Genomic DNA, 23,523 nt, shown 5'->3' on the forward strand with positions numbered 1-23,523 from the left:
TGCACGCAATCTTGGACAGCGCTGCTATAGAGGATCTCTGGCACACAGGCGCGGAACTAACACAGAATTGATATGTTTGCAAAGACCTTTACCTTCGCAATATGTACTGAAGATTCGGGCGATCTCATATGCTACGGTGTCTGGATCAACTTCGACAGGTACTATCTTCATTTCTATAAGTATTACAAACTAAATTTCTATTATTGGGATGACCAATAACTTTGTTATTTCCATGGTCAATTCTATGAGTTTTGTAATTGAACAATGCAAGAGCTGCAAAATATTTATTTCACCTCTTCGCAGTACATACAGTACGCTCGCTTCGTTATGGCTCAACCACAAACAAGTGACTCGCGTCGTTAAGTGTCGAACAGTCGGGTCAGTTTTCTATGTCTGCGTCCGGCTAGACTCACTCACAGTCAGGCACCATTCGGCGAAGCTTCGTCATGGCTCGGTCATACTAAGGCTACCAAGCACAATTCGTCTTTTAACGTTATTTGGCGTAGCGTATGAATTTTTATGCTTCTCGCTTGCATCTCTGTAATTGTATTAATATGTGCTGTCTTTATGAAGGATATAGTGTATGATAGAGATTTCTTTGTCGAACATCATTGTATGAAGATTACTATTCTTGCAAGAGATTTCCATTTCGGACTTATTGTTAATGAAAACTGGATTAGTGTTGCGATAATGTATACTTCTTATGTCGACTGTTTGTGCTAATAGAACATAATATGTGCTCGATATATAAAATTACTGTGAGCTACATGCAAAACGGAGCACAATAATACATGGGAAGTATCAGATTTTTCTCTTGAAAATTTCGTTTCTTATGTCGTGGATTTAACATTTTTATGAAAACTAAAATATTAAAAAGTTTCGCTGCTATTTTATCGGGAACCTCTTACGCTCTTTACATGATATGTTTCTCTAATCGGCTTGTACGTATGTACGACTCCTACTTCGTCGCATTAACAAACGATTTTTATAATAAGTACTGTGCAATACAAGAAATCTTCACTAGTTTCATATAATAACAATAATAATAATAATAATATAAATAATTATACTAAAACGTGTTTATTACACCAAGAATACAAAATTAATGTACAATAAAAGCGAATGGTGAAAAAGATTAGGCCTGACCTGAATATCAGGCGAGTCTGTTATTTTGAAAAACTTTTTTCTTTAGAATTAGTTGATTAATGTATATATGTGTGACCGTTATACGCCCTTTAATTTTAAACGTGCCATTTTTATGCACGATGCAAGAATTGCACCCAATTGTGTGTATGTCCATGTTCGTGCCGTAACGTAGAAAATTGCTACACTTTCTTTTTAACAATGTCTTTCGATCCTGGTTATTCCATTCAACTGGTGAGTATCTATGTATGTAGAATTCTTCAATATATTAGTAAAATGTAATATCCCAGCAAATTATTATCAACTTTTAACTTAACTTTTACTGCTTTTACAGCGAATTGTAGTTCATATTTTGTTTTGATACCTATACCTAATCATAATATTTTTGGGAGATGAGGCCCTGGGGAGGGGCCTTCTGGGCAGGGCCCAGGCGGCAACTGCTCATCAGCCGACCTGTTAAATCCGCCACTGCGGGGGCGCTTACATCCACGCGGGCCTTTTCTCTCCGGTCGATCCGTATGCGTCATACCGCCACAATATCGTTGCCAACGCCAGTAATATTCGCAGAGACCTTGTTGCCGTCATTTGTGGTACCGAATCCGGGTTTAGGCTTATCAATGATCCAACTCAATTCAGTCTCAAATCTTTTCTGTATATTTTTCTTCGTTGCAGCTACAATATTTTTATGTTCCTCACCTCGTGCTTGCCATTTCTTCACAGGCAATTTATATGCAACGTGTAGCAGACACACAAAGCATCTAATCCATCCTTGCAACGCAGAGAGACTATAACTCGTTGCACTATAAACTAGTTCGAGGTTATTCCAATTTTTTATGTAAGTCCACATAAATAACACTTTTGCGTTGATGTTGTTTCTGTCAACGGGTTGCATATCTTCCCGTCGACCATTGTAAGAAGAAGTTGATATTGACTCGATCTAAGTTATATATCGAAGGCGACTCATCTATCTGCTCCCCGATGTTTGCTTTTTCTGCTGCCACTACAGAATTCGCTTCTGGCGTAAATTGAAATCTGATGGGTCCACAAAAGCGTGTCGATGATGTTCGGGGACTTTGCCAAATAATGACGTTATCATCCGTCGATTCATTGCAGCAGACTGGGATCGGCACTACTAACGTCATAAACACAGTTGAAGCGGAAGATTCTTCATCGTCAAACAATTGTTTACCTATACTCACTATTGCCACATGATCCATCGAACCCCCACGTAATAATCACTAATTAATAGCCTGCAGTTTTTCAAAGTTTATGCTTTTCTGAATGTCCACTTGGAGGGACAAGTATCTTGAAACTGTACTTTTATAATCGGATTGGGTTAAATATTAAATCTGGACAAAACAGTACCTAAACAAATATTTGTGACAAACCCGTAAAATATTTCATAAACTCCAAAGGCGACTTGGGTAGATACGCTGGGGATACGTTGATGGATACGTGGGAAGCATTTTTTATGCCACCGTTTCTCTTGTCAAATTACCCCGTCAATTATAGCATTCTACTTAACCGGCTATATCCTTTGTTTTCAATTCGACAAGACTCAGCCCAGTTCCTTCTAAAGGTTGATACGAATGAAGACCACGATTCTCTGAAGTTGGCTTCTTCACTTTGTGGACACATTGTGCGATCCCTTGTTACGAGCCGAAGCTGGGGGCAATGAGATTGGAGGATGCAAAGCCGCGGATTTGAGGTTGTTGTTTTTAGACTTTGTTAGTAGCGGACGAACCGGTGTCTGGTATCCTCGCGAGCTACTACCTATAAGAAGATGGATGTCGTGGACGAGCCGGTGTCTGGTATCACCGGGAGCCACTAGGAATGTTAGTTCAGTCTCATAGCTTTATAATGCGATACACCTCGAGCGGTAAACATGTATCTATGTGGGTTATAATTCACACTGGAAATTCAAATAATTATAGGATTCTAATACAGAACTCCGAGTAAAAAATAACAAAGTATATTCTATTGTGTTATTTGCTCAAAGGGGGAGGGAATTCGATCTTGTTGAGTCTTTGTCTTGAATTGTAAACGTACTGAACCACATAGAAGTGAGCCCTCGAGTATGCATTCGTGGGCCTTTTTATACTATGAAATTGGGCTTAGAAAGGGCTTAGGTGAGGACATGAACGCTTTCAACTGAATATCAGGTTTTCCTGGAAAACCTTGGCTGCCCCACGCCACTGCAGGAAACGATGACCCCGCCGGGTTACGTACATTCCAGACACCCGAAAGAGTTAGAACGTCACGGATACACGTTTTCTAGTTTCTCATTTAATGAACTTTCTTCAAAAGACTTGCAAATGTAAAACGTAAAAATATTAAACAGTTACATTCTGCTTACTGTAATAAAGTTTTTTAGACACGAATCTGTAAAATAGGAAGGCGATAAAAGAATAACTAGAAGATACTAGAGCCTGAGTTTAATATCGCAAAAATGAGCGACAACGCGCAACTTTTTATTTTGTATTATTAAAGGCAAATAGATATTCGAAATTTAAAAATAGAGTCACTTTGGAAAACCGTGGGAGCACTATAAAAGAATCTCACTGTATTTAAATACGTATTATTATAGTTATCCTTTGATGTACTAGCCATATTAATTTCTTGTTAACAAATGCAACAAAATAATAAGAACTGAAGAATAAGACGAATATCGTGATGGAAGCGTATGAGACTAAATTGTGTTTTCGTAACTAAATAGTTGAACTGAGCTAGGTACTCTTGTGTTATATCTTTCCTGTCTTTACACGATTGTTAGAGAGGACGTGATGGAAAGACTGTCTTAGGTGTGAGTAGGTACTCATTGAAGGAAAAATCTAATTGTTTAACAAGTCGTATTAGTGTATATAGGTCTATGTGATGTCACGTCTTCCTTATACGTAGGGAATTACCTGGCAACTGTGGTCCTAAAACCCTCGAAGGCAGAACAGCATGAGCGTGTCCAGCCTCGACTCTACTCATGATCACCTTTACGGTAGCAGGTTGGTGATTTTATATGAATCAATAAGGTGAAAATAAAGAATGAAATTTTTTGTTATCGCGCTTCTTTTCCGACCAAACTGACTTTGAATGTTAGCCGAGTACGCGTGCACCGTAGTATAGTTTTAGGTGCCTGAGGGGCACACTGGGATAAGGGAAACCCTTCTCGCTACTACACGGTGTAGCGATACCTCCGACTCCGCCACCAGAGGGCCTCTCGACCATTCAACTCTCTCGCAAGTTCTCCCTCATCTACTCAGGGCCGACTTTAGCGTATTGGCACCCCAGGCAAGATTATCATGGCGCCCCTCCAAAGGCACGAAAATCAATTAGCAGCTTTCTACTTAACGAATCTAAACGGATATAAATGAATAAACGCATACAGCGGCGCCCCTACAGATTTAGCGCCCCGGGCGGTCGCCCTGCCTACCCTGTCTTAAAGCCGGCCATGCATCTACTCCTTCATATATATATATATACCCGTATCTCTTAACATCGCAGCGTTTAAGGCAGATCCTGCTAGGTAAGCATGGTCCTAAAGGACGGTGCATAAAGTAGACTTATGGACGCGGGGAGTTGAACATCTCCGCGGGGAGGGATGGTAAAATGGCTCTCAGCCATTTTGTGCCTGTCAACTAGTCTTGTCATCTACGTCCTCTTGTCTCAAACTTTTCGTGGAAATCCCAGTTTTACATCCTTTCACAACGCAAATTGGCTTTTTGACGATTGGATTTATAAATACATAATTACACAAGAACCGACGCCACGAACAATTACTATATGCGTCTATGCCAATCCACGCCAAACGTTAAGCCACGCTAGTACTAATAAGTAACTTCGCCTACAGAGTGCACCACAAGTTGACCGGCTCAAGATGGCTGAAACAAGCGATTTCCCTTCGTGGTTTGCTTCAACCCCCCGCAATTATGCACCGTCCTTTATGTCCGCGCAGGTAAGCCTTAACAATGAAGTCCAGTAGCAGGCCTGGGACGAAACGTCGCAACTTCATTTTCCTTCCTTCGGCCCTACTTACCTATATAACTCAACCCCGGCCAAACAGAGTAACGCAGAACTTTACACGGTCCACTTTAGGTGATCAATGCGGTTGATTCAACAAAATTGAAGGCAAAGTGAACAGTGTGCCAGTCAATCAAAGTGTCCAATTAAATTGAATATTGAAAGAAGTCCATAGAGTTTCTACTTTTGTTCAATGCGGTTATTCATTCAGGCTGAGAGCGAGAGGACTGAGAACGAGCGAGGGATTACGTGACAGCGACAAACCATAAATTACGGTGTCTCTGGCATCTCTCACTCTCCACGTCAACTACAAAAGAAGTAGCGAAGAAAGCGACGAGTTCTTTCCGGGACAGAAGACGCAGGTTCTTTTCGAAACAGCACTGTTTCATAAATATTTTGTAGTACGTCCCGATTTTATAATGGTGTATAACTGGAGAGTAAAACAGACACCGTTATTTCTCGATTTGTTCAGAAACCATGAATGACTTTTGGAATATCAAGATTGAAATATACGAAGACAGTGTATTGAGAGACAAGACAGTAAATCACTTTTATTTGACTTAAATATTCCGAGTAGAATTAAACGAGGTCATCAAATCAGAAAAAAGCGGCATTGACAAAGAGGAATTATTCTGGTATGCACAAGCCATTTTTAATTGAACGAGTTTGGCCGATTTCATTCAAATGTGTAAACATTCAGTTTCGTTGTACCAATTTTGTTGATTCAACCGCATTGTTCAACCAAAATGAACCGTGCAAATTCGGCTTAAGAGAGAAGCGTACTTCGGTGCATGCGTACCTGGCCAAAATTGAATGTCATTTTTCTACAAAACAAAGCGGGTGCTGACAAAATTTTATTCTACTTCTTTAATTTACTTTTTCATGTCGAATCACCTCTTAAATTTTCTCCCACGTGGAGCGACTTGCAGGGTTGTTGCCCTGACCAAGTGCTAAAGCACGCTTTGACTATCAAGAGACACGGTAGACTCTATATATCCGCCTCATCGTGATATAGCTGCTTCTACCAATCGTGGCTGTCTGGCACTAAGTTGTTTCAAAGTTTTCTTTTGAATTTATTCCCAAGTTGTTTTTAATTATGTCCAAAGCTGTGTATCAAACTTTGGACACTTGGTTCTGTCTTTCCTCTTCAATTCGTCCCACAATTTCTCAACTGGATTCCGATCAGGCGATTGTCGGAGTCACTGCATAATCTTTACTTCATTATTGTCTTCTAATTCATTTTATATACATAGTTTTTATACACATTTTTGCACTATGTTTTTGGGTCATTGTCCTGCATAAAAGCAACATTATTTCCAATAAGTTTCTTTGATGGAATAGTGTTCTCTTTTAAAATATTCAGGTAATGTTCCTTTCGCATGATGCGTTCCACGTTCATTATATCTCTCACACTATTAGCCCCGAAGCAACCACAAACCACCAAACCACCACCATGTTTAACCGTTGGCACAATACATTCCGAAAGGATTCGCTGGCCTTCCAACGAATGCTGAATTGTGGCCGTGTAGCCAGAAACTTCCAACTTGACTTCATCCGTCCAAAGAACATGTTCCCAATCTGAAATGGTCCAAGTCGAATGTTGTTTAATCCATCCCAGCGTCTTCTTCTTATTTTAAGATCTTAATAGTGTTTTCCTCACTGCCACACATCGTTGCAAACCTGCTCGCAGTAATCGCCTTTTTACTCCGGTAACTCCTATGGAGTGTGCTCTATTTTCATTCAGTTCCGCTCCGATTTCTGGTGCTGACATTCGCCTGTTGCGTTTGCTCAAGGTTTGGATGTATCGATCCTCTGCAGCAGTTGCCTTCTTCAGCCTTCCTGACCTCTTTTTGAAGTAAAATTCTCCATATTACGAAATTTCGTTATGGTGCCACACATCGTGGACTTCGAATTTTGGTTTTTGATGCTATTTGTCTAGTGCGATAACCCTCTTTGACCAACATCATAATAGCACCAAGTTTTTCAGTTGATAAATCAATTAAAATCAAATTAAAATAAACTGAACGCCTGCGCCGTCTTGGCCTCAGGTTTATCAATCTTAATTATATAAGAATATCGAACTCTGAGTAGAAATAAACATTTTAAGTAGCCTACAATCTGCATACAAAAATAGCAGATGGAAGGTAAAGTCGTCTAAAACTTCATCTCTTTGTTCCACTCCTATACAGGGGCATCCACTAACGCGGAACCCGCGCGCGCGCGAGAACAGATAACACAGCAACACCTCCTCACGCATGCATACTACTCTAATCATACGTCGATACACCCGCCATCTATGAGCTGTTATTAAAAGTGTGAGGTCATGTAGATGCCAATAGAGGACACAAGGCGTTTTTGGTTGTCACCGGAGCACTTTAAATTTTACGTGTCAGACAGGGAAGAAAACGATAGAGACTTTGCAAGATTTTATTTAGCTTCACTTGTGAGTTCGTTAGTATTGTTAGGGTGAAATTTTATAAGCTAATTTTGACCCTCTTCCATATATCCGATCAACTTGAAACTTTACACATGTACGTAGTAACGATGACAATATAATATTTGTACTAAAAAGCATAAAACTATAAAATAATTTATAATAAAAAATTTCTTAAAAACAAGCGTTTATAGAATTTAATGTAGATAATAAAGATTAAAATTCTTGAAGGCTAAAAAGCATAAAATAATTTATAGTAAATTTTTTTTAAAACAAGCTTTCCCTGCTTAGATGACTGCCTTAGAAGAATTCCCTCATATGACTAAAAATAAAAGCGTGGGGCGTAAATATTGAATATTAAAAGTTATGCAAACACTAATTGCTGAACGGCATGATTTTGTATTGACTTTTAATCTACTTAGATCTCAGGATAGACTTTGATTCGAGGAATTTGACTGCACGCAATCAAGTGGAGAAAACTCGTGCGACAAGGACGCTTTAGGAGAATGCGAAAACTAATGTATCAAAACACGTAGAGCGACATAAATATTTATATAAAGAGGACATTTCAATACTCACGCCCCATGCTGTTATTTTTAGTCATATGATGGAATTCTTCTAAGGCAGTCATTTAGGCAGATATAAAAAATTGATATAATGTTTGAAAACTGTATGTTTTGTACTTTATTTAATGCTCTTTTTAAAAGTCACGGTGTTGATAAACATTAGGCTATTTTTTTTGTATAATTACTTTCATAAATTGAGAAATTAACTTTGTATTCAATTATTACTTCTGCAGCCTCAGAAGTTTATTAGAAAATTTCAAAGCTTCTGAGTAAATTCTATAAAGTTACATATAAATGACATTGTGATAGATGTAAGAATCTATAATTGTATAAAAGCAGTATTCATTATTACTTTATAATAGCGGCAGATACATATGTTAAGGGGAGAAAACCGTATAAATCGAACGAAAAATAGAAACAAAATTTTTTTCATAAATCGTTTCTAAAACATTTAAAAAATATATTCTCAAAGTGATACACCGACAATCAACTCTGTATTGATAATATAGCCTGGTGAGTCAGCGCGCCTCCGAGCGCCTCGCATACCTAAAACGCATTCTATACGCATTTTTCTCGAAACCACATTTCAAAATTGGCGCCGAGGATAACTCAAAAACTATTTGACCAATCAACTTCAAATTTTGCACACTTTTAGTTTACAATATTCCTCGCAAAACGAACCGCAATGCTTAACCAATTATTAATTTTAACTACTGTTTTTAAACTGTTACGAGCCGGGGCTGCGGCGACGCGAGAGGCAGACGAGAGGGGTATTCCCCAAGGAATACGGTTTATGAGTTTGTTAGAAACCGGACGAACCTGATGCGAAATCAGGGAGCCGCTAGGATTATTGAAAACGAGGACGAACCTGATGCGAAATCAGCGAGCCTCTAGAAATGACGTCAAACGCGGGCGAACCTGATGCGAAATCAGGGAGCCGCAGGAGGGTGAAACGTCGTGACTCCCCGATGCGTAATCGGGGAGTCGGTAGGATGAAGTTCACAGACGAACTCGACGCGAAGTCGAGGAGCTATTAGGAGGTTGGTAGATTTACAGACGAACCTGATGCGAAATCAGGAAGCTGTAGGATGCGGACGAACCTGATACGAAATCAGGGAGCCGTAGGTGGGTGAGGTTTCGTGGACGAACCCGATGCGAAATCGGGGAGCCACTTTGTTGGTGAAGATTCCTTGTTTTGGTGAGAGGTGCCAACGAACCTGATGCGAAATCAGGGAGTCGCGGGAAATGTTAGTGATGCTTCGTAACTCTTAATTAAAGTTTGATCCACCTCGAGCGGCAAAGTTATATCGGTGGGTGTGTGCTACTAATATTATAAGGATCGCTGGGTAAAAGATGAGTTTAACGAATCTACTCGATTTATTGTACAAATGTAAGCGTCGCGGTTAATTAATTAAATAAAATGTGTAAGTTACCACTAATTTGCTCGGTGTTGACGCACTGGCGATGCGGGGCGTAAGAGTGGCTATTTCAATGTGCCAAATAGAATATAAACCGAACTCGCGGATTCTGTAGGGTTAACTATTGATTCAGAAGGGGACTCGAGCCCGATCTTACTAGATTTAACCAACTCTGTACGAGCGTGACAGGACGTGACTCTACGCGTGACTGTATAGCTTTGAACCGAAGAGGGTTGAAACCAAAGGGTTTATATTGTCCCAAAAATGAGTGGGGATTCGTTAGAAATCTTCATATAAGGAAATTCGTATGGGTCGTCGTCGCGTCACTCCTGTTCCCATGATCGTGATCCAGCTGGGTGAGATCATAACCCCCATGAGTGGTGTTGTGATAACTGAAAGGATTTTAGGGCTTGTCCCTTCGCACACGCGAGCTCGAAAAACGGTTGAGAGCGGCGTATGGGAAAATTCCACATACGTAACAAAACAAATAAAACGCGAATTTGTGGCGAAAATGTTTGAAATTCCGCCATTTTTAAAATTGGCACATAAAATGAAATAAAATCATTGGTCTGTTCCACCTAACTACCAGAGACGCTACAACCGGCGCCGCGCCGTTTTGAATTTTGAAAAAAAATTATTTCTTTTATATTTATTATAATTTTATTATTATACATTTTTTTACTTGTTACAATGTTAAATAAAGTACCCTTAAAGTTACGAAAGGATTAGCATATTGGTATATTTTATGGCTTTGCAAACAATTCCTAAAAATTGATACAAATATAAGCGGTTTATACAGGCTTGTCCCCTTAAGGTGCACTTAGACCAAAGGAACGAATGCTCATTTGCCCCCCACTTCGACAAAATTCAAGTCTGAAGGAGCATTCGTTTACCTATGCTCGGTAAAAAATTCGCCGAACTTTTTGGAATGCTCGTTTCATTTTATAAATGTTGAATGTATGAAGAACGTTCAAGAACGTTCGGCTCATATATAAGTTACACCAGGGGTGCACAGGGAGCCGTTTTTAGCGCCGATCTGCGAGCAACCCGCATATCCCGTTGCTAAGGTTAGAATCCGTCGGGGGAACTGCAGTAGTGTACGTGCATTCTGTACGACTTGAACTCAGCTATATACACTACTGCAGTTCTCCTCACCGATTCTAATCTTAGCAACGGGGCAGGCGGGTTGCTTGCAGCTAGGCGCTAAAAGCGGCTCCCTGTGCAGCCCTGAGCTACACGAACATTCCCTAGCATTCGACGCGAACTTGTTCTATTGATGTTTACACTAAATATGCCAAAATGGCATATGACAGCGACGAAATTTAAAAAATTCAATCGAAGTGCGGCACGTGTTCCCAAAGCCCAATCAAACTGTAGAAACCAGTTTCGCACCAAATGTCACATTTTAAGGGATGAGACAAAAAACCCGCCAAAAAATTTCGACCCCTATAGCTAAGGACCACCTTAATGTACAGGATCAACGTTTTATCCTGCAACCCGCGCTCGCGCAAACAGGTAATATGGCAACAGCGCCTCACGGACGCATTCCATGCACCGCCCCGGCGTTCGGAGAGCTGCCAGCGACCGAGAGACAGCAGTGATGCCCGCGCTTCGATAATTTTGGGATGGTCTCTTTCAAATTAACGTTGCAAAGAGCTACACAGAATTTCCAGGCCCGGCATTTGCAACAGTAATTTTTCGACCTTTTGGGTGGCAACATAAGAAGACCGCTCCAAATCTCTTAGCGTTGGCTGCATACATTTCGAATGATCCGTATTTAGCAACGACACAAACGATATTAGGCAGTCTTAAGTTCTGCGTACACATAACAGTTCCGTGTCTGTTGCGTGGTCGTGAAAGGCATCGGTTGCTTCTTTTGGAATGGAGCAGCGCACACTTGTCCGTATCAGGGATGTCAGCAAATGTCAGTGTATAACACGAATCTCTTCAGTGAAACTAAAATTTGGTTGCCAACAATATTTGGGCATTTGCACTGACGGAGTCCTGAAATCACTGAAGGGACGACCTTTTGTTTATAACCGTGAAAGGTTCTCGGTCGAAGCTCTGGAACCACGCGCTTCGGGGGTCCTAGACCCCAGAGTCATAAAGACAAGGACAGCAGCAGGCCCCTCAGCAATGAAGATGGGAATTTCTATAATTAATATTAGATGTCCATACAAGTACCACCAATGGATGCTGGAGTTTTTGCAATGAAAATTATACCAAACAGGGTATAATTCTGATCATTTTTAATGATTGTAATGAAAAGAGTTGTGTTTTGAATTTTGTGCGGTATAGGTACAGGGCGTGATCGGATGCACGAATGCTGGGTGGTAGGGAAATGGAGCTGGATGTGCGTTTCAACAGAATGTGCAAACTTAGAGCTCTTTCACACGGCGGTACATGTATCGGGACACGTGTATGATGGATACCGATTTTCCATTGATCATTATAGCTTCCACAGGAAGCATTCACACGATGATTCTCGTATCGCGATACTGATTTTGTCTACTCCGCAAACGTCGGCCACACGATACTATTTGTCTGAAGTCGATGACAGATGAAACGTGGACACGAGCGGACTTTTCCACACGGCGCGGGGCGAAACACGTATCGCGATACGTGTCGATCATTTGTTCTTCAATAGAATATATCTTCTCCCGCCCCATACATTATTGGACAAAATATTTCTCTGAAAAAATGAATGAGATTGAAGCGTTATCTATTTGGATTTTACACAAAAGATGTAGTAAAACACGAGCGAAGAGGAAGCATTGGGTTCATCCCATAAACAGCATTAGACATGAAAAGGGAACTTTTCATGTATTATTTCAAAATCGTCAATGGGGTTTTAGCTTCCTACAGAAAGTCTGCTTATACTGTTTGTCATCCGTTTATGATGGGACGCGGGTGGGCCTAGAAGGGAGCCCTTGGCCGACACCGTCGGGGTTGTCTACTCATTATTATAAAAATAATAATACTAATAACTGATGGTTGTTTTCCTTTCCAAATGTATAAATTTACCTAAGACCCCAGCTTTTACGAAACCAGCGGCCGTAGCCGTGATGGAAAACACCGGTTTTCGTTAGATCACCGAAGTTAAGCATCACGGGGCGGTGTACTGGGGAAAGATGGGACACCACCTTTCTCCCGGTGCGCTGCTACTGCTGGGATCCGAAGCAGAGAGGAGGGAAAAATGAATGACTAATGTTCGTTGGGCAATATAAGCAAAATGCTTGAAACGCCATCCTATGTAAAAAACACAGAAAAAACAAACATACAAATATAAATACCTAAGACGAATAAATTTCCAAATTTATCGTTTGAAGAATAAACAATTGTTGTAAAGGCCAATATGAAAAGAATTTCACGATAATGTGTGAAGAAATATTGCATGTTTGTCATTATTTTCTTCGATATTCCGACCAATTGTGATTTTTTTTCAATACGACGAAACACGCAACCCACTTAGTAATCTAATACGTCTAGCTTCTAAAAAAAAACTCACGTCGTTTGGACCAATTTTAAAAATGTTATTCTGTTTTAAAGGGTGTCCGAATATTTTTGTCACTTACTGACTGAAAGAAGTGTACAGCAGGCTTGCAGAAACGGCTGAATTGGGACTGGCCGAGCCAGAGCAGGCCTCCTACACAGTTGTCAGTGAAATTAGGGACACCGCACGGACACGGAACTGATATGTGTGCGCGGACTTTTATGGTGCTTGGGCTTCCGGTCCGTTGTCGATAAATGAGACACGAGTCAAAGAAAAGCTTATCTGGCTTGGCTAAAATGGCGGGAAACAGCGAGCCCAGCCACGCCGTAGGGACACCCATGGCTTGCCGCCTCGCGCTCGCCAAACAGACTTGAGGAGCTTACAGGCGCGCCGTGAGATCGCACCTTTAAAAGAAATGTGCATTGATAAAGACCCTATATTTTTAAATTACCACACCCGCCTTCGCTATAGATATCACCTTTCCTAAATTTCACGGGTACCCTTTGTGTGACAGGCTCTATACTATCCGCAGCCAGAATGTGTTGGTAACTATTCGTTTAGAAAGTTCTTCACAAACAGGAAAACCGAAAAACAATAAAGAAAACTCGAGACATATTGATGAGATTAAGATATGCGGTGTTTGAAATTATAATAATGAATAATTTAGTATGAAAAGTAATTGATATGTAACTTCATCGACTCTTATAAGCAATATGCGGCCTATCACTATGTGTAAAATGGGTTAAAGAAGCATGAACGGTGTTCGATGTTTTCTTAAGTTAGGTCTATCGAGCATACAGAAATTCGAATAACCGCATGTTAAGTATAACAAACTTAGAGAGAAATGGGACATGTAATGACTGACCGTGGAAATTAATTCCCTGAGTGGTTTCACATTTCATTGTGTGCAGGCAAAAGGTGGACGACAGCTAATCAATACTTTTGCACCGCGGTAACAAAGCTTTCACTAAAGTATTCACCGTGCTTTGACAGAAATTCAGGGAACACCCTGTAAAAACACACCTTGCAGTTATAAATAAAAAGTGCCATTTTCTAATGACACGTATGAAGGTGAACTCAGAACCGTTTCATATGAGACAGTTTTGCCATTCATCATTGGTATTACAGGCACATTCGCTTAGCAGAGGCAGCGCTAGGCTAGAATAGATGAAAAAGGTAGAAAATCTGCGAATGCGTTGAAAATATCAGTATTCGACTAGAGAAGTACATATCTCATATGAGAAGATTCGCAATGAGGCATTTTCACATGAGACACTTGTAGCTCACTACTCATATTTCGGATACATTCACTTGACAGAAACAGCGCGGGTTTATAATGGATGGACAGAGGTAGAACATATGTGTACCTATATATTTGCAGTTCCAGTTACCAGCCAGAAATATATTACACGTGTAAATAGACTTTGAACCCTGAACCATTTGAATTCGTAAGCTCAGGAAATTCACTCTCTACTAGAGTATTCAAATGTTTACAAACTCAGTGATAAAGTTACACGGAGACACAAATAACACATAAATTCCGAGTGTCGACGAAGTACTGCACGAATGATCGTGTTTATACTGATCGCATCATATTACTGAACGATAAGTCGCATAGTGTTTACTTTAAACTTAAGTGATCCTCATTAAATGATACATCTGTACTGTAATAATACGATTTATTAACTTTAGAAATATCAAGTAACCGCAGTGGTTGCCATTGTTTATATAAATATTCGGAATACATTTATCACATGTCAAACGATAAATAAATAAGAAAATTTGGACAGTAATACTATGTCTTTATATTCATTTTACAGTCCTTTAGTGCGCAAATAATTATGATTGTAAAATGTAATTTACACAGTAACATGAGAGTTGGCGTACAGCAAGAAACTACATACTTACAGAAATTTAGGGCCGGAGACATATGTTTCAAAGATGCGTCTAAAAGTGTCTTCGTCCTCGAGATATTATCCCTCAAAAACCACACTGGGTCTCCGAGACCCAGGCCGTTTGGAAGACTCGTGGCCACTACTAACCGGTAAATGGTGGGGGAAGAAACTTTGGGACCCCTTCTACGGATTCCGCACCATGAGACCCCTAATTTACCTGAAGAAGCCGAGTGACATCGTGAAGAAGGGTAGTCTACGGGTCGCGCAGACCTAGTGAGGTGTCCACGTCAGTATTTTCGGAAAAGTGGAGTTAACAGTTGTTACAGAACATTATTGTTTGTGCAGTGATTTGTTGTTCCGACAGTATTTCTACGCTGTGTAAAGTGGAACACTTTTCAAACGATAGAAAGTGTTTAAAATGCGATCGGCCGATGTGTTGGGAATATGTGGCGAAAATATGTTGCGACTGCTCTTCGTGTAAATGAATGATTTCATAGTGATTTATATTGTTTGTATAAAGTAAATTATTATTCCAACCATTTCACTGTATAATTTCACAGAGAATATTCGTTCGGAAGAAGTAAAACATCACTCGACTTCACCTCTCGAAAGCCTTCCAAAACCTTTCGATCGATGTATAATAAAATTCCCATACCTTTTTTTTTAGAAAAAACTGCGATTAAAAGAAGGAAAAACCGGACTTTCAGAACACGGACGTCTTTTTCCAAAATATCATGAGCATCAAAAGATTTTTTACCAAACTATTGATATATTCCATTTCCTTATTGTCTCACGAATTGATTAAAAAAAATTGTTTAAATCGATGCAGCAAATGCTGATATATAGAGGAAAGAAAATTCTGGATCGCGTGGACCCAGTGTGGTGGAAGCGTTAGGAAACAATAGTATGGTGTTTGAGGATTAACAATTGAATATTAGCGGTCCAAGTTCCGGAGCGCGCAGTTTAAAGCCGAAACAGCTGAGCACGGAGCAATGACTGCTCGCGCGCACACGCAGGAGGCACGCGTAGATATAGACCCCCACACACAAGAGACGATCGCGCTAACTCGTTTTCACGGTCTGAACAGGTTTTAAACTGCACGGCCCGGGAATTCGACCGCTAATATTCAACCGTTACTATCTCGTGAACGAAGCCTCGGATCCCAAAACGGTAAAGGACTTTTCGATGTCTTTTTACATCAGAACATTGTACATGTCTGATTATAATAATATTTATTTCATTTTTTCCTTAAACAGCGGATATTGTTAACTATTGTTAGGTTCCAACATGCGTATGTTGTAAAAGTTTTATATGCGGTGAACTAATGTTGTAGGTTTGTCTGGTTCTTGTCAGAGAGCACAGAGCCACCAACGCCTTCCCTCTTCTCGCAGGGAGTCTCTTGCTAAAGCCAAAAGTTTCTTACATTTTTCAACGGTCCTATTTTACGATCCGGTCAATATATCAGCCCTTGGATAAATTTTTAAACTGACCTGGGACTGAAACTTTGGCCATCCCTTTATAACCATCTCCACCAAAACTGAACCAATAAAAACACACTTTGTAAGGTCTTGGAATCAATATAAAGCTTCTTGCCTAGAAAATCGACAGATTCAGTTCGACAGGAGTCAAGAAAAGACTTCTTCTCTTATAAACATATTTAATATTTTCATAATGCAGTTATTGATAAAACTGAGACGAGTGTCTTATATACGGTGCACAACACCAAGGATAGCGAACGAACTTGCATGTATGAATTAACTAGCTTTACTACTCGGCTTCGTCCGAAATTTAGATTCTGGTTTTACAAAAGAAATTTTTTTATTTATTCTTTTTCACTTATTTTTTTTTTTTATGAAAATAGTCACATTCATCTGGATTAGCTAGGCATAATGAGCTGTACCACATTTGGTGACCCTAGAGTTTACCATTCAAAAGTCTATAGGAGACAGACAAACATACAAACAAGTCAACCTAAAAGTAACTATCCTTTAGCGATTTATATTTTGTTAACAACTTCGAGCCCAGCAAAATAACGTCTCAAATCGTTAGCAATTTCATGTGAACTGCAGCATATTTCATTTTCACCAAAAGTCCTGCTTGATGTCAATTACTTTGAGGGACTTTAAAAATATTTCTTTCCACAAAAAATTGGGGTCACCTTACGTTTATTAACTCGTACAATGTATTTCCCTTGCCATATTTTCATGGTATTATTGAGAGCTGGAAAATCGGCTTGCAGACAGCAGGGGGCAAGAGGGGTATTACCCCGCTCGCTCCACGTGAATCCGCCTGTGACGCTTGAGACGTCTGCGGCATCACTTTGCAGTTTGTTCCATCCCACTCGGTTTTGATGTGTCCCGTTCGCTCTCTTCGTCACGCGGTGCTATATGAGGCATTGGGAGCAAAAACGGACTAACCTGCCTTGATAAAAATGGAAACATTATTGGAATACATTATTGCTACTAACTCAATTTCTCCAGAAATGTGGGTTAGTCCGTTTTTGTTCTCAATGCCTCTGTGATCTGATTCTTCAGCCAATGACAATAATGCGTGTGCTCTGTCTTCGTAATTGCATCAGAGAGGAGATTATACTACCACTAATAAGACCCATGTTCTTTCTACACCCCAACTTTCCAGCACTCAATATGTAGTATATAATAAGACAAAAATCTAAAACATTGAAATGCAGACATAAATGAACGTGACTAGGGTAAACTGTACTAATACTGGCACTGCACTAATCATTGGCACTCCTGATTAAAAAGTAAAATATTAAGAAGCACAAGCGTAGAAAGTACTTTCTTACAATTTCTTATTTTTCTTTCACTACAACACTGCAAAGTCCAGTAGTTGATCTACACATTTTTCATCTGGCAACACCACAAAGTGGGACAAAGGGCTGAGTTTGAGGTGTTTTCTTAAAATTTTGATAAGGGGTAGTTAAGTACATTTTGTCGCTTTATAACTAAGTAATGGATTGAGATACAGATTTACTAAGTGTTATAGGTGTTTAATAGTGAATGAAATATTCCGTCTAAGCACTTCAAACTTCGTTCCTAACTACATATGTTTTTCTATATAACCTCAAATTTTAGGGTGCCAATGATTGTACTTTTATGCCTATTTTTGTTTTTCATTGAATATTTTTAAAATAAAAGACTTAATAGGTACTCAAGACGCTTTATTTTAATGAGAAATCCATAATCATTGATAATAACTGAAAATGAAGACCATATAAAAACTTCACAAAAAAATATAGACATTCCAATTCGGATTTCTGCTTAGGGTGCCAATCATTTTATAGTTTACCCTATACTGAGGAACATACAAGGTGAAGGAGTAATAAGCACTAAACGAGTAAAATACACTAAATGACTGTTTGTTTTAAACACATTAGGAATGTTTTAAAAACCATACAAACAATTAAAATATATCTCATACTATATCTCACCATCTGCAATGTTTTATAGAAGAAAGATATTTCCGAAGTTTTTCCCTACGATAGTGCATTCTCCAGTAGACGCAAAGAAACTTAAGTTTGGAACATTCTTTCGCCCGATTATTAAAAGTATCTCAAATACCATGGGCGGTCGACTTGTGGACCACCCTGTATACCTACTTTGGTTTCCAAGAAGCACCACTTGAATTTCATCTCGAAACGATATCGCGTTTGCTTTCCACTCGCGCAGAATTTCACGCTGGGAGCGGTTGTCGTGGAAGAACGACGATCAGGAACGCGAGGAGCGTCGTCGAGTGCACATCGCCGGACGCCGTCGTCGGCGGCACCGACAATGGATGTCGAAAATGTCGTGAATGTTTGCCGCCCCAGGCAACGAGACTCGGTACTTGAGGCGTCACACAGTGGGACAAAACGACCCGACGGCGATAAAAAAATCTATAACTTTGGTTCTGGTCTAGATATGTTAATAAAACGTGGCTGAATTTAACCGCAAATTCACGGCCTTTAAGTTGTATTAATATAAGTGATATTAACCCTCGGAGGCCCGTGCTAGGCCCGTGTATTTAGACCCATGTTTTCGAGAAGTGGGGCTACTGGCCAATTACAATTCACATTTTATTAACATACTTACTAGTTACTGTATTGTATTGTGGTAAACCCCGTTATTTAATATTTAGAGAAGAAGATTTAATATTAAACGTTGAAGAAAGAAGATTTATTATTAAACGTTGAAGAAAGAAGATTTAATATTAAACGTTGAAGAAAGAAGATTTAATATTAAACGTTGAAGAAAGAAGATTTAATATTAAATGTTGAAGAAAAAAGATTTAATATTAAATGTTGAAGAAAGAACATTTAATATTTAAATAAACATTTAATATTTAATATTGCAACGTAACAGTTCAGCCCTCGGCTGTTGCCCAGGTCCCAGTACTTGAGGAGGTATGTGCACCCTAAAGGACAGGCCTACATTACAGTGTAAAGCTTACACCACCACGAATTCCTGTCGTCCTTGCTATTGCAGGTGTCAAGTAGTTAGAAGGAGCAAGAAAAGTTGGTCATAAACGTAGAGTATCCCATACACATTTCGAAGCGTGCGTTTGGAAATCCCGCAAAGTCCTAGCGAGTGCAGTAAGAAGTATAAGTCCAGATGCGGAAAACAGGCATTACGCGCATGTTCCGTTCGGGGCTCAGCTCAGACCTGGACGCACTCTTAGATGCTTTTAAATAACTTCATGGATTTTTAGATTGCCATTTTTTGAACACTCTACGTGTTAATGCTACCGTAAAGAATACAAATTATAGTACTAAATATAGTAGTAATTATAGGCAGACCAGAGACCCATCAGACCTCTGCGCCTGAGAACCAAGAGCGATAAGCTCGGTACCCGGCATGAGTCATGAACTACTAAAATTTTCAAGATTCCTATTTTTAATCCCATCTTCCTAAAAATGGTTTAAATCGATTCCTAAGATTTTTCTAATTCAAATCAGCCCAACGCTGCGGTATTTAGACTATTTTTAATCACACGGAATGCAAAATTGATTTGCAGAAAATCGTTCGAATAGCATCGGGCTTCGACTGATCTTCATTGGGAGAACTTCGGCAATTCATTACTGCAACTGTTTTAAAAATGTAACGAAATATATAGGATATGGATGTTTCGATCTGATTATTTGATCTGAAAATTTGTTTTTAAAAATGGAGAAATTACTTTCAAAAATTTATTTTTGCACCATTAAATTCAGTGTGAAAAAACATGCTAAACTAAATCATTTTAAATTTCTATCTGCAGAACTACTGGTACTTGCTTTTCGGGTGAATGCCCTCCCTTAATCTTTCTTAATTACACAGATAACATAGATAGAGGTGCGAAATCCTACAATTGCAGATGCTAAATTGTAGAAATAGTTCCCTCCTTGCTTTCCTGACTTACGATACTATCTTTACAGTATTCTATTCATTCAACTATTTACCTAGCTTGTGGTAATGGCATCAAAATAATCATTAACATTAGTTTGTAAATGAAGAATTTGTTGAAACTAATTTTTATATCAGTGCTTTAAACTTTTGACTGCGGCGCACTCTCGGAGAGAACCATCAATACAGACGGCGCGATATTCGCATATCACTCGCTGCGACTGGTTGTCCACTGACTACCTACTGACCAAAACGATACCTGGAAATTTGATATTTATATATATATGTATGCCTTTCGTAGTAACAAAAACAGTTGTAGAATGTATGTCAGTTGTTAGATGTCAAAGGATAGAGTACAGAGAATTATCTTATTTTCATCAGTACTTTATTGTAAACCTACTTGTGTTTATTAAACTGAAATGTATTTCTATAACTACGACAAGCCAATGCTAAAAATGCTAATGCACCGGCTGTAAGTTGTGCACTAACAAGGAGAAGGCACGAGTGTGGAAATTGCTTTTGGGATGACACTGGGTGGAAGTTGCAGTACACGCCTAGTGTTACAAAAGGAGTTTCGTCAAAATGGGCCTCCGTTTTCAAGAAATTCGAGTTTAAAGTTTTACACGATAGTAGCAGTTCTGTTACGAAAGCCATGTCGTCAAGCAACGTTGTAGCTGCAGCAGTAAGGTATGCGACTACTGATCTTTCGGTTCGAATTCCCGTACTTCTCGACTTTAAACTCAAAACTTTAAATTCAAATTTCTCGAAAACCGAGACCCATTTTGACGAAACTCCGTATGGTTTTGTAGCACTAGGTGCGTACTATAACTTCCACGCAGTGTCATCCCAAATGCAATTGCAACACCTGTGTCTTTGTGTAAGACCTTCATTAGGTTTCGGTATTACGCGTTTCTATTGGAGAAACTTTAGCGTGGAAAACAAATTAAGCATTCATATCTGAATTTTAAAATAAGGCAGACCTCGTTTAGTTTGCGGATCGAAATAATGTTTACGATTTATTGACGTAAGAAAAATGTTCTTTCACAATTGTAGAACGTTCTCGACTGGGGGTATACAAGAAAGCCAACGGAGGAGAGATAATTTTATTCATTCGCACGAGAAACGAAATTTCCGAGGTAACACCTGGGTTCGCAGTTCATCGAACTCCTGCTCCTCGAAACATTGACAACCATTCTCCGATACTAGGCTGATATACAGGCCTAACGTCTCTGTGCTATCCTATTATTCCAACTTTTTCGATAGAAACTGCATCGCGAAGTTTCGTAAACGCACCTTATCTAATCTATTGCTTCAGTACGTTCGCCTGAATATGTACACATAGAGAATCCACAACTGTTAAATTGTACGTGTAGACCACGGGCAAATGGTAAATACGGCGAGGGCGCCATCTAGTTCAGAAAGCTCTGTAATTGGGTTAGGATAGGTCTAGATAGGACTGGTGTTACACGAGGTTTGAAAAAGATGCGCAGTAATGTTTCTGTCGTTAAATAGTGCTAGAATTTACAAAATCGACATCAAACAAGTGGGAACTTTATAGAAGGTGAAAAATTAATTAATGCAGCCCATTTTATTTGTTATAGAATAGCTGCAGCAGCTTTTGTCTGCAAACATCAAATTTAATGAAAAGAAGTCCTCAAGAATTGTTTGTGATTTTTGAGAAAAATAATACAATAAACTTTGTAAAATGCAGCTGTAAAGCTGGTCTTACGAGGGAAATTGGGCATCTGGAAATTAAGAAAAAATCTGCAACTTTGTTGAAATGGAGCCCAAGTGATGCTAATAACGTAACTATTTTTTGATTCGGCAATAAAACAGTTCTAAAGGTGAAAACACCCCCTCAAAGAAATTGTGAGTTTTCATATTATCCTGAATATTTGTGAAACCCTAAAATACATCGAAAAAAAGTTCAATTCAAAATTTTATGGCTTTCGATATCCTACAATATGGCGATGAAGAATCGTCGAAAAAGGCAGGTGGGGATAAATTTTGAAAAAAATGTTTTTCACAAATTCTTTATCGCCGATCAATAGGACATAAATAACCATAGAACTTTGAATGTAACTTGTTTTTTATATCTTTGAAAGTTTCATAGACATTCACTATTTTTTCGAGGGGGTATTTGCACCCTTTGGATCGCCCTACAGCTGAATAAAAAATAGTTACGTTATTAGCATCACTTGACCTACATTTCTCAAAAGTTTGAGACTTTCTTGAATTTCCGAATTGCCGAACTCCCCTTTTAGTGAAATGTGCAAACACATTGTTGTATCATTGATATTTTGCGCCAGGTAGTCTAGAATAATAATTGATTCAATTTAATACTAACTAAGGGTATAGGTATAATTTCGTTTTTGTATTGTATTATAGAAATGATATATCTAAACTAAGTATTCTCTCATGTACGAACAAAAAATACATATGGAATTTTCCAAAAAGCAATTCATTGGGAAATTATAAGTCTTCTCCTCTACGACACCGTGCATATTTGCAAATTTCTAATTACAAAACGTCTGCAATTTCAGAGAATGTAAAAATAATGGCAGCGCCCAGTAGTGTCAATACAAGCTTTGCTATTACGGCCATATACGCAACAATACATTTGGTTTCATGTTTCCTTTGAAAACCTAACTCCCGATGAATCTACCATTTTTTTTTTTTTTTTTTGGTTAAATATCCAACGTATCAAAAGAATGAATATTTTAAATGATTTAAAACGATACTGACAATGTATATTACATGTGGCTATCCCGATACAGCTGCTTTTAATTTTCGCCACCAGATCGCGTATCGGCAACAACCAAATCTCAATATGAATCCTTTTCCTACTGTGTAGTAATTCCACTGTGTGTAATATTTATTTTTAATAAATGTACCAATATCAATGTTTAAATTATCAAGTTCAAATTTGGCGTGAAATAAAGTCTAAACATTATTTTAAAAAAATCCAAATAGAAAATCAATTTGTACGTATTCAAATAAATTCATATTTAATTATGTTTCCATCAAAATTTGGAACTATAAAAGTTAATCTTAATTTCGATTTCTAAAACATTTGAAGAAATTTTATTTACATATTTTAGTAGTTAGGCTAAAAAAATGTGTGATACAAACAGAGATTCCTTTGCCGCTTTCTTGACTCTTTAAATCGATATTTTTAATCC

At 38.9% G+C, this 23,523-nt stretch overlaps 1 protein-coding gene across 1 annotated transcript in view; it reads left to right on the forward strand.

Annotated features, from left to right (window-relative positions):
• Positions 1-23,523, forward strand: part of LOC143368617 (nephrin) — a 338,794-nt gene that overhangs the window by 207,377 nt on the left and 107,894 nt on the right. The window lies entirely within an intron of this gene.

This window comes from Andrena cerasifolii, chromosome 4, assembly GCF_050908995.1.
Source record: "Andrena cerasifolii isolate SP2316 chromosome 4, iyAndCera1_principal, whole genome shotgun sequence".
Lineage (NCBI taxonomy): Eukaryota > Metazoa > Arthropoda > Insecta > Hymenoptera > Andrenidae > Andrena > Andrena cerasifolii.